General features: G+C 42.1%; 1 pseudogene; it reads right to left on the bottom strand.

The window, feature by feature from the left end:
* The window catches only part of LOC109674821 (guanylate cyclase 2G-like), a 48,234-nt pseudogene extending 36,083 nt beyond the window's left edge, over nt 1–12,151 (bottom strand).
* Between the last annotated feature and the right edge of the window lie 1,339 nt (nt 12,152–13,490).

The raw sequence follows: 13,490 nt of genomic DNA, 5'->3' as shown, positions 1-13,490 counted from the left end.
ACCTGCCCGTGGGGCTACTGGAAATATGGGAATATCAAGTGTAGCAGTGCACGTCAGTGTGCAACTCCGTACTCATAATCAGCACATGGTACTTCAGCCATTTCCATCACGACCAAAGAACCACACCACTCAAGAATGCCTCCTTACGTGGGTGTGATGGTCTCCCCAGACCTAGGGCTTCAACAAGAGCGCAGGGAGGCAGCTGTATAAAATAAAGAAGTGAAAGCCACGTGAGTCCTTCAGGAAGGCCTCAGTTACCAGATAGAAATGACAGTTCTTCCTAGCTGGCATCTGCCGACTTAGAGTACAGAGGCAGGCTTCAGAGGCAGCTGACCTCCTTCAAGGCCTAGCCTCTCGCTACTTGTGCAAAGGAATTCTGGGTAAGTTCTTTTAACTCAGTCCCAGTCTCCTGCTTTTTAAGATGAGGACTCAAGAGTGCCTATGTTCTAGTGTGGTAGCGAGTATTCGGTGGCTTACCACACTCTGGTGCATAGCATGTACTGCACACTCAGAGCCACTGGGTGGGGAGCGGCACCCACCCCTACCTGCTACAAAATGAGGAACACAAATTCTCCAGTGCTGAGTCCAAGGTTCTCTGCAGCCAGCACAATAATTTTTGCATCTTCTGAACTGCGGATTAAGACAATAACTGTAAGAGAAGAAACAGAGTCAGAATCACACGTTTGCATATTCTCTCTCTCCCTCTCTCTCTGTCTGTCTCAAGTCCAGCTTAAAGCCACTCCAAACTAGACATGAACATTTTCTTTCCTCGAGCATGCCTGAGGGAGTTGGAATGCCTGAGCTATTCCTGGAGAGTGTATTTCTTAAACTGAGCCTATAATATACAAACTTGGCGGCTTTTGCTCTACAGAAAGTGAAATCTTTGCTACAGTCCCCTCTCTGCTCTACAATGCACAAGTAAAAAAGCTTCATTTCTGTGCCTGTTTCTTCATTTAAATGGGGAAAAAGAAACCACCAGAACAACAGGTGGGGCTTGTGACTCATCAGCTGCACATGAGTTAGGAGGCGGTCAAAGAAGATTTAGATTCAAGGGTATTCTGACCTTCTGAGCTGGGCTGGGGAGAAGTAGCCATGGTACTTTTCTTCCATTCAATCACATCATCATTCATCTTAAATTGACATAGATGATGTAATGTTTTATTTTTTTAATTAGGTAAATTATAATCTACTTATCTGAGCGCCAATTCTTTGGCAGGCACTGGGCTAGATACAGAATACAGCTGTGAGCAAGGCAGAAAGGTACCTACACTGGGGGCTCACAGTCAGACGGATAGTCTACTAGTGGAAAGATTAAAAAGGACTTTGATGACTCTCATTGGTGAAGGAGGAAACAATGTTTTCCAAATGGGAGAGGAGGACAACTTTGCCTCAAAAAGAGAGAAGGCCTCTCTGAGGAGGCGGGTTCACTCTGGGCTGAGTGGGGAAGGATGAGAGAAGCTACCCACTGAAAGAGTGCTGGACGGGTTGTGGTCACGTGATTCACTCCTAGATGAGAACTCAGCAAAACCCAAAGTTCCAAGGCTAAAAACAACTTAGTTTATTTGAAGCACAGAAAGGAGTCAGTGACTAATCCAGGCTAGGAAAGAGAGCCTTCTAAACAGCAGCACAAAAACAATTGTTATATATTAACCAAGTGCTTGTCAGACACAGCACTAAGTGCTTCCCACATAGGACCTGACTTAATCCTCACACTCCTCATGAAGGAGGTAGGATGGCTGTCTCCATTTTACAGGTAAGGTATCTAAGGCACAGAATGCTTAAGGACCTAGCCAAGGAGCAGACAGGAAGCGCAGAGGTTGGAATCAAAACTAAGTGTTTTTCTCCAGAGCCCATGCTCTGAATAGTTAGCAACATCCAGGACCCACCTTGCCTGGAATATGATTCTAGAACTTACTGTATGCATCATAACACTAGCATCAGAGATTTTACTTTAGAAAAACATGCGTGTTGGTGATGTCAAGCAAATTGCTCTTATGTATCAATTTTGTACCCCATTTCCATCTAATATTTATACTCATAGAAAAATGATGAGTTCTTAGTTGTTTTCAATCTCCAAACATAAGCAAAGGAAGAATCTTTACTTACCCCAGGCAACTGGCAGCAAGGGTGAAGGTTGACTGGAGTTTCTCTTCCACAACCCTCCACAACTCATCCACTCCATCCCAGAAGGAAACCCCAGAATGGCCTCCAAACATCCCAATGTGTTTCCATCCCGGGTACTGGAGACTTTTCTGAAGCATGTCACCAATTTCCTGCTTGGGTGGCACAAGTGTCACACAGGTGTCATACAAGAAGTGGTTCTCCAGTATTGTCATTTGTCCAACCACTCAGACACCAACAAACCAATAACCTTGAAAGAAACCAAAAGAGTATCTTTCCATAATAGACTTTATGCTACCCTTAAACATCAGTGTCAAGTACATGTACAAACCTTGAATTCAGGGAATCTGTGTGTCATACTGGATCCTCTCTTTTGGAATATCAATGATAATGTCTTGGATCCACTTTGCAGATGCAAGACCTCAGAGGACAAAGTTAAAAATCCAAGAATTTGTTGAACTCTACTATGTGACAAGCACTACATATCTCAACTTCTGCAGGAGTTCTATGAGGTAGATATTATAATTGCTCTCATTTTAAAGATGCAAACATAGAGACACAGAGATGTAAGTTTCATAGCTAGCAAACAGTAGAGCAGGATTAGAACACAAGCAATATGGTTCCAAAGCCCACAGGTACAGCCAATCATTCACTCTGTGTGTGTATGTGTGGTACGGGTTTGTACTCAGAGCCTCCTGCTTGCTCAAAACGTGCTCTATCATTTGACCCGTGCCACCAGCCCTTTTTTGCTTTAGTTATTTTTCTGGATAGGATCTCATGGTTTTGCTCAGGGCCAGCCTCATATGTGCCTCCCACATAGCTTGGATTATAAACATGACTTTTGATTATATACCTGACTTTTGATTGAGGTGGGAGTCTTACTAACTTTTCACTCAGGATGCCTTTGTGAACCTCAATCCTCCTGATCTCCACCTCCCGAGTAGCTGGAATTACAGATGTGAGTCACTATGCAGGGCACATTCACTCTTCCTTTCTGAACTTGTTCCTTGTTCTTTTCTTATGCATTTGTCATTAAGATCCTATAATTTACAAAGAAGAACTTTGGAGACCTTTATCTTAAAAAGCTTATAGCCTGTTATAAGAACTAAGATACATAAAAATAGCTATAGAATGAGAGATACCCTCTAGAATTTATAGACAGTATATTTATAGGAGTCTGGAGAAGTAATACATTACTTTTAATTGAGGCATTAGAGAAATAGAGAGTGAGGGCAGAGAGAAGAAAAAAGTTCCATGACATTTGAGGTGAACTTGCTGAATTGGTAGGCTTTGGGCAGGTTGTATTGAATGGGAACTCTAGGAGAGACCAAGATTCAAATTCAAAGCTGAACTTAATTTTACAGCACCAAATAATGACAGTTCTACAGGATTTCAGAACTGAGATCTGTGATGTTCTTCCTAGTCACCCTTTTCATCAGTATCTCCCAGGTGACATGATACTTGAAGATGGTGACAAAGCTAATTCCATTAATCACACAAATACAAAGCATTCGTTTCCCTCATTTGTGTGCTATAGCTTAAAGCAATCTTTCACACTTTATTCTTTCCAATTTATTTCCATACATCAGAGGAAATCTGCCTCAAGCAATTGATAATTTTATATTTAAAACCAAGCACTTGTCTTCATCTTAAGTTTCCCAAGTCATGTGACTGACTACATAAGAGTAAAGACTAAGAGTCTATACACAATAGCACCAAGTTCAATCAACAAGAAGAGAAAGAAAGTATGTGAACTAACAATTTTTATTTGAAAGTCTTTCTTTAAAGAGACTGTTAACTGTTCTAATTACATGGTATAGTTATATCTCAAAAAATGGTATCCAATGGTACCATTACCTACACAGCAATTGTTATAAATATGGGGGCCTTATCAAGAGATTATTCAAATCAGAGCCATCATCTTTAAGACCACCCCTTCCAGTGGAAACTAACCCAAAAATTTTATTCTACCTCTGCTGCCTCTGGGCATGCAGGTCCAAACAGAGCAGAAATCTGTTCTCTCTGGACCTGGTTGACAAAAATCGCAAGAGAGTCCTTGACACTGCAGTTTGAGTTGGTGTAAGTGAACTCCCAGTGGAAGTTTCCAAGACCTGCTGACTCTGAGTTGATCTTGTCCATGGCAATCTGGAGGCCTGCTCCCAGCCCTTGCACACTGAATGGCTGGAAGATGTTCCAGGGGGCATGGAAGCCCACAGTGAGCTTAGCTGTTTCAAGCCAAGTCACAAGCAAACTGGCAAAGAACATCGCAACCAGTGTTGGGTGGTTAGCATGGCATTCAGCCACTCAACAGAGCCTGGATCCTTGTGGGACCTTGGGAACTGTTCTGGGAGCCATGGGTGACATCTAATACTGTAACCGGTGCAGAACACTGACAGGCTCCAACCTCCTGGCCACTCATGCCAGGAACTTATATGATAGTCCAGAGTTCCCTGAGGACCACATCTTGCTTTCTATTCAGTGACACTAATTAACTGAAACGTTCCCTTTCTGATTCTGTCCTAACACAATCCAAAAGCACTATCTTGCAGAAAGGCTGAAGGAAAAAATGAGCAAGGTCCTAGAGACTGATCCAGTGACACCACTGACAACCCTCATGACTCAGCAAATCTTGTGACCACCTGCCCCGTCCCTCTCCATCCATAAAGAAAGAATCACAGGAGCCACTAATATAGTCAGATGGCCTGCAACAGAATTTTGACTATAAAGCATATTAGTTGTATGAGCTAGGACACATCCCCTTCTCTATGCCTTCATCTCCCTATCTGTAAAATGGGGTTAAACTGTAATGAAGTCTTCCCCAAAGTGATACATGATGAGATGAAAAGAAATTATGCAAATCTAATCCTTGGTACAATGCCTACACAAAGAACCATTCCATCAGTATCAGATTTCATAATTGTGGTGGTGGTGATGATGACAATTACTCTTACCTGCTGGTTCATCTTACAGGAACTTTTTTCTAGAATAGGTGCACTAATGACTATGAGTAGATTAACTGACAGCCAGGCATTATCTATCTCCCTCACTTGGGCACAGGGCACCATGGATTGGTACCATGGATGAATATTAACTTTCCATCTACATAGTTCAGGACAAGAAGCTGAGCATAGCTCTTCATTGTCTGACATACCACAGGGATGGTAGGACTCTTGGAAAGCCACTGCTAGTCCCAGGTCAGATGGCCCAGCTATTAGCCAGGCACATCTGTATCAATCTATAGGGTTGAATTCCCATGTAGCATGGACTTTCTTTTTGATCACTCTGGCAGGAAAGGATCTGGTATCACATTTTCATCTGAGGTTTAGGTAGTCAGCATGGTAGACATGCAGAATCTCAAAGCTTGATCTATACCAGTCTCTTCTTACGGTTAAACCTATAGGTTCCAGAGTCTCACTCCAAACCTTCTCAATCAGAATTTGCTCTGGAGATCTGCATTGAATAGCTTCTCATATATCCCTAAATACACTAAGGTTTGAAAAACCCTGATTATTTGAATAAAAGGAGGGAAAGAATAACCAATAATGAGTCTCTACTTCTCTTCTTTCACTAGCAAGCTCATAAAGACCCTTAGCTCTAGCCTAGCTCTGAGGGAAATTTCTAAGCCTGTGGAATATGGGGGTTGCTTTTCTCCAAACCAAATTCACCATAACTGCTTCTTCCTTAAGCTTCAGCTTCAGTTTCTCTCTCATGCAAACTCCTCCAAAGACCCCCCCACTCTAGTCACAAGCAAAATTCCATGGATATTTTTGGCTCAGACGTTTCCAGATGTATGTAGCCTTTAGCAATTCGATTAAACCTTTTCCCTCAGTTTCCTCAATTTCACAGAGAGCATAATGATGGCTCTCTTAGAGATGTTGTAAAGATAGTGTGAGGCTCTTAGGGATATACCCAAAAGACAGTGACACAGGTTACTCCAGAGGCACCTGCACACCCATGTTTATTGCAGCACTATTCACAATAGCCAAGTTATGGAAACAGCCAAGATGCCCCACCACTGATGAATGGATTAAGAAAATGTGGTGTTTATACACAGTGGAATTTTATGCAGCCATGAAGAAGAACGAAATGTTATCATTCTCCGGTAAATGGATGGAATTGGAGAACATCATTCTGAGTGAGGTTAGCCTGGCCCAAAAGACCAAAAATCATATGTTCTCCCTCATATGTGGACACTAGATCAAGGGCAAACACAACAAGGGGATTGGACTTTGAGCACATGATAAAAGCAAGAGCACACAAGGGAGGTGTGAGGATAGGTAAGACACCTAAAAAATTAGCTAGCATTTGTTGCCCTTAACTCAAAGAAACTACAGCAGATACCTTAAAAGCAACTGAGGCCAATAGGAGAAGGGGACCAGGAACCAGAGAAAAGGTTAGATCAAAAAGAATTAACCTAGAAGGTAACACACATGCACAGGAAATTAATGTGAGTCAACTCCCTGTATAGCTATCCTTATCTCAACCAGCAAAAACCCTTGTTCCTTCCTATTATTGCTTATACTCTCTCTTAACAAAATTAGAAATAAGGGCAAAATAGTTTCTGCTGGGTATTGAGGGGGTGAGGGGAGAGGGAGAGGGTGCAGTGGGTGGTAAGGGAGGGGGTGGGGGCAGGGGGGAGAAATGACCCAAGCCTTGTATGCACATATGAATAATAAAATAAAAATAAATAAAAAAGTATCCAAGCCACATAAAAAAAAATAGTGTGAGGTGCCTAACATGTCACATTTAGGAGGAACTCAATAAAGAAGAGTTGGTAATGGGTGTGCCATTGCACAAACCATGGTCTCAAAATCAGTATGCTGGAAACAATATATTATTATATACCTTGTGTATACTCATACAAATTTTTTAAAACTTGGACTCCCACTTTTGCTGCATTTATTTTGCACAGAGTATCCTTTGATTCTTTGTGCAATTATGTTGCCTTTCTTCTGAGATTCCTGTTGTGTCTCTCTTCCGAGCCTCAGATCTAGCACTGTTATGCATTTATGCACATAAAATAATATTAATTAAAGTATTTTGTATCCTTGCAAGTGAACATGGCCAAAACCAGAAGAAAATACCAATGATGCTTACTATTGATAAGAGTTAGAACATCATCTTCAGTGAAGTTTCCCAAGGTCAGAAAGCCAAAGTTCACATGTTTACTCTCATATATGGAATTTAAGACTCAATACAAATACAAACAATATTATGAAAAAAAGGTCATGCTAAAGGAAGATCACTAATGGGAGGCTAAAAGAAGAGCTGGTGGAGTTACTCAAGTGGTACAGCACCTGCCTAGCAAGCATGAGGCCCTAAGTTCAAACCCCAGTACCACCAAAAAAAATAAAATAAAAGGAGACTATCGGTGATATACTTTCTATACAAGAAAAAATATAGAATTTTTAAGCCTGTTGAAATTCCATAAGAAGGGGACTAAGGTAAAAAGGAGAGAAATAGAGGGGATGAACCAATTTGGGTTATAATACTCATATACATGGAAATGCCACAAGGAAACATCTTGTATACCTATCTTAAACAAAGATGTCTTTTTTTCAAAAACAGAGAACAGGAAGGCAAAACAAGGAAGGTACCAGTGGGAGGGAGAAGGATAAAAGGAGAGGGTGTAGGAGGGTGAATATGGCGGAACTATTACGTACTCATGGATGAACATGGAACAATGAGACCTGTTGAAACTATTCCTGGAATGGGGGAAGAGGGGATAAAGGAGAAAGCTGGAAGGGGTGAATTCAACTATGATATATTGTAAGAACTTTTGTAAATGTCACAGTGCACCCCCAGTACAACAATAATATGTTAATAAAAGGTCAGAGAGAAAAAAAATAGATACATACTATAAGTAGGAATGTTAATTATATCCATTTTGGGTTTTTTATTTGTTTATTGTTATCATTTTGTTTGTTTGGGGTTTTGTGGGGTTTGTTGTAGTTTTTGAGACAGGGTATCACTGTGTTACCCAGACTGGCCTTGAACTCCCACTTCTCCTTCCTCACTCTCCTGAGCGCTGGGACTACAGGCATGAACCACTATATCAGACAGCAGTTTTTTAATATGCATCCGCAAACCTTAAGAATATGTTCATATTTGACTCCAAAATTCCAATTTTGAAGATCTTATAATCAGATTTCATCACAGTTTTATTTCTAGCAGGCAAAATTTATTTATTTATTTATTTTTCTTTTATTATTCATATGTGCATACAAGGCTTGGGTCATTTCTCCCCCCTGCCCCCACCCCCTCCCTTACCACCCACTCCACCCCCTCCCTCTCACCCCCACCCCCTCAATACCCAGCAGAAACTATTCTGCCCTTATGTCTAATTTTGTTGTAGAGAGAGTATAAGCAATAATAGGAAGGAACAAGGGTTTCTGCTGATTGAGATAAGGATAGCTATACAGGGCATTGACTCACATTGATTTCCTGTGCGTGTGTGTTACCTTCTAGGTTAATTCTTTTTGATCTCACCTTTTCTCTAGTTCCTGTTCCCCTTTTCCTTTTAAGGTATCTGCTTTAGTTTCTCTGCGTTAAGGGCAACAAATGCTAGCTAGTTTTTTAGGTGTCTTACCTATCCTCACACCTCCCTTGTGTGCTCTTGCTTTTATCATGTGCTCATAGTCCAATCCCCTTGTTGTGTTTGCCCTTGATCTAATGTCCACATATGAGGGAGAACATATGATTTTTGGTCTTTTGGGCCAGGCTAACCTCACTCAGAATGATGTTCTCCAATTCCATCCATTTACCAGCGAATGATAACATTTCGTTCTTCTTCATGGCTGCATAAAATTCCATTGTGTATAGATACCACATTTTCTTAATCCATTCGTCAGTGGTGGGACATCTTGGCTGCTTCCATAACTTGGCTATTGTGAATAGTGCCGCAATAAACATGGGTGTGCAGGTGCCTCTGGAGTAACCAGTGTCACAGTCTTTTGGGTATATTCCCAAGAGTGGTATTGCTGGATCAAATGGTAGATCAATGTCTAGCTTTTTAAGTAGCCTCCAAATTTTTTTCCAGAGTGGTTGTACTAGTTTACATTCCCCTCAACAGTGTATTAGGGTTCCTTTTTCCCTGCATCCTCGCCAACACCTGTTATTGGTGGTGTTGCTAATGATGGCTATTCTAACAGGGGTAAGGTGGAGTCTTAGTGTGGTTTTAATTTGCATTTCCTTTATTGCTAGAGATGGTGAGCATTTTTTCATGTGTTTTCTGGCCATTTGAATTTCTTCTTTTGAGAAAGTTCTGTTTAGTTCACATGCCCATTTCTTTATTGGTTCATTAGTTTTGGGAGAATTTAGTTTTTTAAGTTCCCTATATATTCTGGTTATCAGTCCTTTGTCTGATGTATAGTTGGCACATATTTTCTCCCACTCTGTGGGCATTCTCTTCAGTTAAGAGACCATTTCTTTTGATGAACAGAAGCTTTTTAGCTTTATGAGGTCCCATTTATCTATGCTATCTCTTAGTTGCTGTGCTGCTGGGGTTTCGTTGAGAAAATTCTTACCTATACCTACTAACTCCAGAGTATTTCCTACTCTTTCCTGTATCAACTTTAGAGTTTAGGGTCTGATATTAAGATCCTTGATCCATTTTGAGTTAATCTTGGTATAGGGTGATATACATGGATCTAGTTTCAGTTTTTTGCAGACTGCTAAGCAGTTTTCCCAGCAGTTTTTGTTGAAGAGGCTTCTAGCAGGCAAAATTTAGACACAAACTTCATGTTGGAGAGAAGGTGTCTGCATTAAATAACACTCACAGAACTGAGTATCTCGCAATTATGGAAATGATGTCTTAGGAGATAGGAATTATGAATGGCTTTTCCCTTGCTTCGCTTGTTTTGAGTTTCATATTTTTTGCCTTAATGTCTTCGCAATGAAAAAGTAAACATTTTAACTTAAAAAGTAGCCCTACAGACTTGTTCTGGTGGAGTAAAGTCACAGGGAGTTAAACTTAATTCCTTACTTATGCCTTAATTCCTCAGGTCAGAAGCACTCCACCTTAGTCTGGATGCTCACACTTCCACACACCAGGCTGATGATTCTCTTCTGAGCTCAGCCCCTTCCATTTCTCCATTGCCCCTAGAGGGCAAAAAGGACAGAGAATGCAGTGGTTTGGTAATGCCCATCCTCAGCTGCAAAACTGTTGTCATAGTTACAGGCCTAATTTGTGTGATTTGCTTATCAGAAGGACTGGGAAGGCCTGAGGTTAATACCAAGTTAGGGAGAGTTGAAGGGCTGTGGCTGCTGGAGGGAGCTGGCTGTGCCACATTCTCCAATCCTCCTCCCTTCTAGCAAATTCTGATGCCTACAAGTTGCCAAGGGCACAGTGGTTGGTGGAAGAGGCCCCATTGTTTCATCTAATAATACTTTGAAGCAAAAGTGATCTGAGCTTGGCCAGCAGACGTTCAGAGCTTGGCTTCCTATGTCAGTGGGGTAATGCTTTAATCCCTAGCAACTTTATTTCCCTCTGTTTCCTGAAGAGACTCTTACAGAGGAAGGGATCTCTATCCCTGATTTATGGTTTCCTCAATGCTGACCAGCTGAGACCATAAAGCAGGGGTAGGACCAGCTGTTTAGCATCCGAGATCAGATAAGAGTCACAGTATCCAGGAGGGTGAGGTTTTAGTAAAAGCTCTAGAATCTTCCTAGCCATCCAGCCTTCCTTCCTGCTTACCCCCTACCTCATTTTGATCAGTGACCTGATCAAGTTCAGAGGAACAGTGACAGTTTGCAATGAGGCAGTACTAACTTCTCCAGGAAGAAGGGGAGAGGCAGAAAAGGGCATTTGGCCTGTTTGGAATGAGATGAGATACAATGAGTCTGTAATGGCCTCAGGAAGAGGCAGCACACACTTGTATCCCTTGTGTGTTCTGGGAAAAAACATTCATTTCAAGCCCCCTCTTGAGCCTCTGCTCCCTATCTGTGAAGTGCGGAGGTGGCAGAACAGTGACCTCTGACCCTACCATGTTCTGGCCCTAAGATACCAAGAACTCCAGCGAGTCCCTGGCTAAGTACTATAGAAAGTTATATTGGGTGACAATAGCAGCTTCCTTTTGCGTCTAGGTCACAGGTTGCTAATGGGAACATTCCTGAAGCTTCAGCACACCTCATACTAACCATTCCAGAAATGCCAAGGAAAAATGGCCATCCCCTGTCAGGCTGTGAACCTCAGACTTCTCTGTCTTGTCCTCAACCCTTGCCAAATGTCCCGACATAGTCTCAGAAGATGAGACTTTTCCTCAGCAAAGGTTGGCACCATAGGAGTGCAGCAAAGTGAAGCCTGAACTGGTGATCTCGTGTCTCAAGCCTGCAAGAAAGCAGACCCCTCAGGCCTCTAAAAGCCACTCCTGTAGTTGGTCGTGGGCACTGCTCTGCGAAGGCACTGGCCTTAGCTGACTGAGAGCAGTGTGCTTGTGTTTCTAAAAGGATTTGTGCACAGGGAAGAGCACCTCTCCTTCCTGGGGGCTCTACCTGTGTCATGTGCACTTCAACCCCTACTACTCACACCTGAGTCCGTAAAGAATGAGTCTATGACACCTGAGCAAGTTTGGGAATTTTGGGTCGATAATCAAGTTTGCTCCTGGCCACAAATATAATCTGCAGTTTAGCTTGTTGTCCTGGTCTCATCGCCAGATTTCTGAATATTTCACGGTCTTTGATCCTACTTCCTGGATTACTGCCCCTCCCCCCATAAAACCCTAGCACGAAGAATAAAATCCCTCAGAAGGTAGCAGGGAGGAGAGATGGCTACCTGCTCCAGGGACTGGATATGCAAAGATCCTTAATGATTAACAACAATATAATTAATTCTCTAGCCACTATCGATACAATTTTAGATTTTCCAAGAACTCCTTTATTAAGGTCACAGTGTCCCGGACATTGAGTGAATAGAATGTGTCCTAATACAGCTCTCTGTGGTGGTGACATGCTTTTGGCCCATGAGAATATGTTTCTCCAGCTGTGCCAATTGGTAACCTGTGTGTCGCCCTTTTCTCTTGTGGGCGGCCATGTTCAGGGGGACAGGATGTTCCTTCTGACTCCCCCACCCTCTTCAGCCTCTTGTCTGGGGACAGCAGAGGCCCTCCCACTTCCTGGCATTTCCTCTCCATTCCTATTAAAAGCTCTCCAGCCAGGCACTTAGGGTGGCTCTCCCAACATTCTGAGCCCAGCGAACCAAGGCCACAATGTAGAGGACAGTATCCTTAAAAGCCTGACATGGAAGGAGGTGTCACCCTCCCTTTAAAGTATGATTATTCCTGCCTAGGACATGGGAGTCACACGTCTCCTGGCCATCTTCGTGTAGGAGGCAGTGCAGCAGAACGATGAGGACACAGGCTGTGGAATGAGACTGAAGCTGGTTTAGACAAGTTAAGTATTGCCGGAATCCAGTTTCCTCATTTGTAGTTACCTTGATGCCTTGTATAAGGGTTAAATGGAGTAACAGAACACGCAGCATGGTGCCTGATGCAGAACAGGAGAGTTGTGTAAGAAGGGACTGCACGTGCAATCAAGATTATGAACTCTGAAAAGTCACAAGGAAACCAATATATAGCTATCTTAAACAAAATGTCTTTTTTTTTTTTAAACAGACAACAGAAGGTCAGAACAGGTCCTGTCTGGGGGGTTGGTACCAGTGGGAGGGGGAGGATGTGGGGAAAGGGTGTAGGAGGGTGAATATGGTGCAAATACTGTGTACACGAGTATGTAAATGGAAAAATGAGACCTGTTGAAACTATTCCAGGAAAGAGGAGAGGAGAATAAAGGAGCTTGATGGAAGGGGTGAATTCAACTATGAGATATTGTAAGAACTTTTTAAATGCCACAATGTACCCTCAGCACAACAATAAAAAATAAATAAATATGCTTGGTTAAAAAAAGATTATAGTCTCTGTTGGATGGATGCCTTCTTAACCCAAAGGAATGAAACCAGAAGAACAGGTAAAAGATACTGCTGGGCCAGATTTTGGAAGACTTCTGCATGGGACAGCTTCAAATATATGCATGCCTGCGTATATAGCTGTCAAGCATTCAACAGTATGATGAGGCTCTGGCCAGCCACTGGAAAGAAAAAAGAAAAGTTTACCTGGTGTAACTACAATGTGTTTGTTGTTCTACTGGGCGACACCACCTCTATTGGCATTCAGTCACAGGACCTTCTAAAAGAGCATTGCCCAAAAAATATATGATGCAAGACACAAATATCATTTAGAACCTTCTAGCAGATGCACTTAAAAGAGTCAAAGCAGTGAGATTACTTACCTAATAGCCTGAATATTATCATTTCAGCATGTAATTAATACTTTCAAAATAAAGATTTTATGTTATTTTCTTCATGCTGTCCCCAAGTT

The sequence above is a fragment of the Castor canadensis genome, chromosome 7 (assembly GCF_047511655.1).
Source record: "Castor canadensis chromosome 7, mCasCan1.hap1v2, whole genome shotgun sequence".
NCBI classification, from domain to species: Eukaryota; Metazoa; Chordata; class Mammalia; order Rodentia; family Castoridae; genus Castor; species Castor canadensis.
The sequence above is the reverse complement of the archived record's forward strand: the minus strand, read 5'-3'. Positions and strand labels throughout refer to the sequence as shown.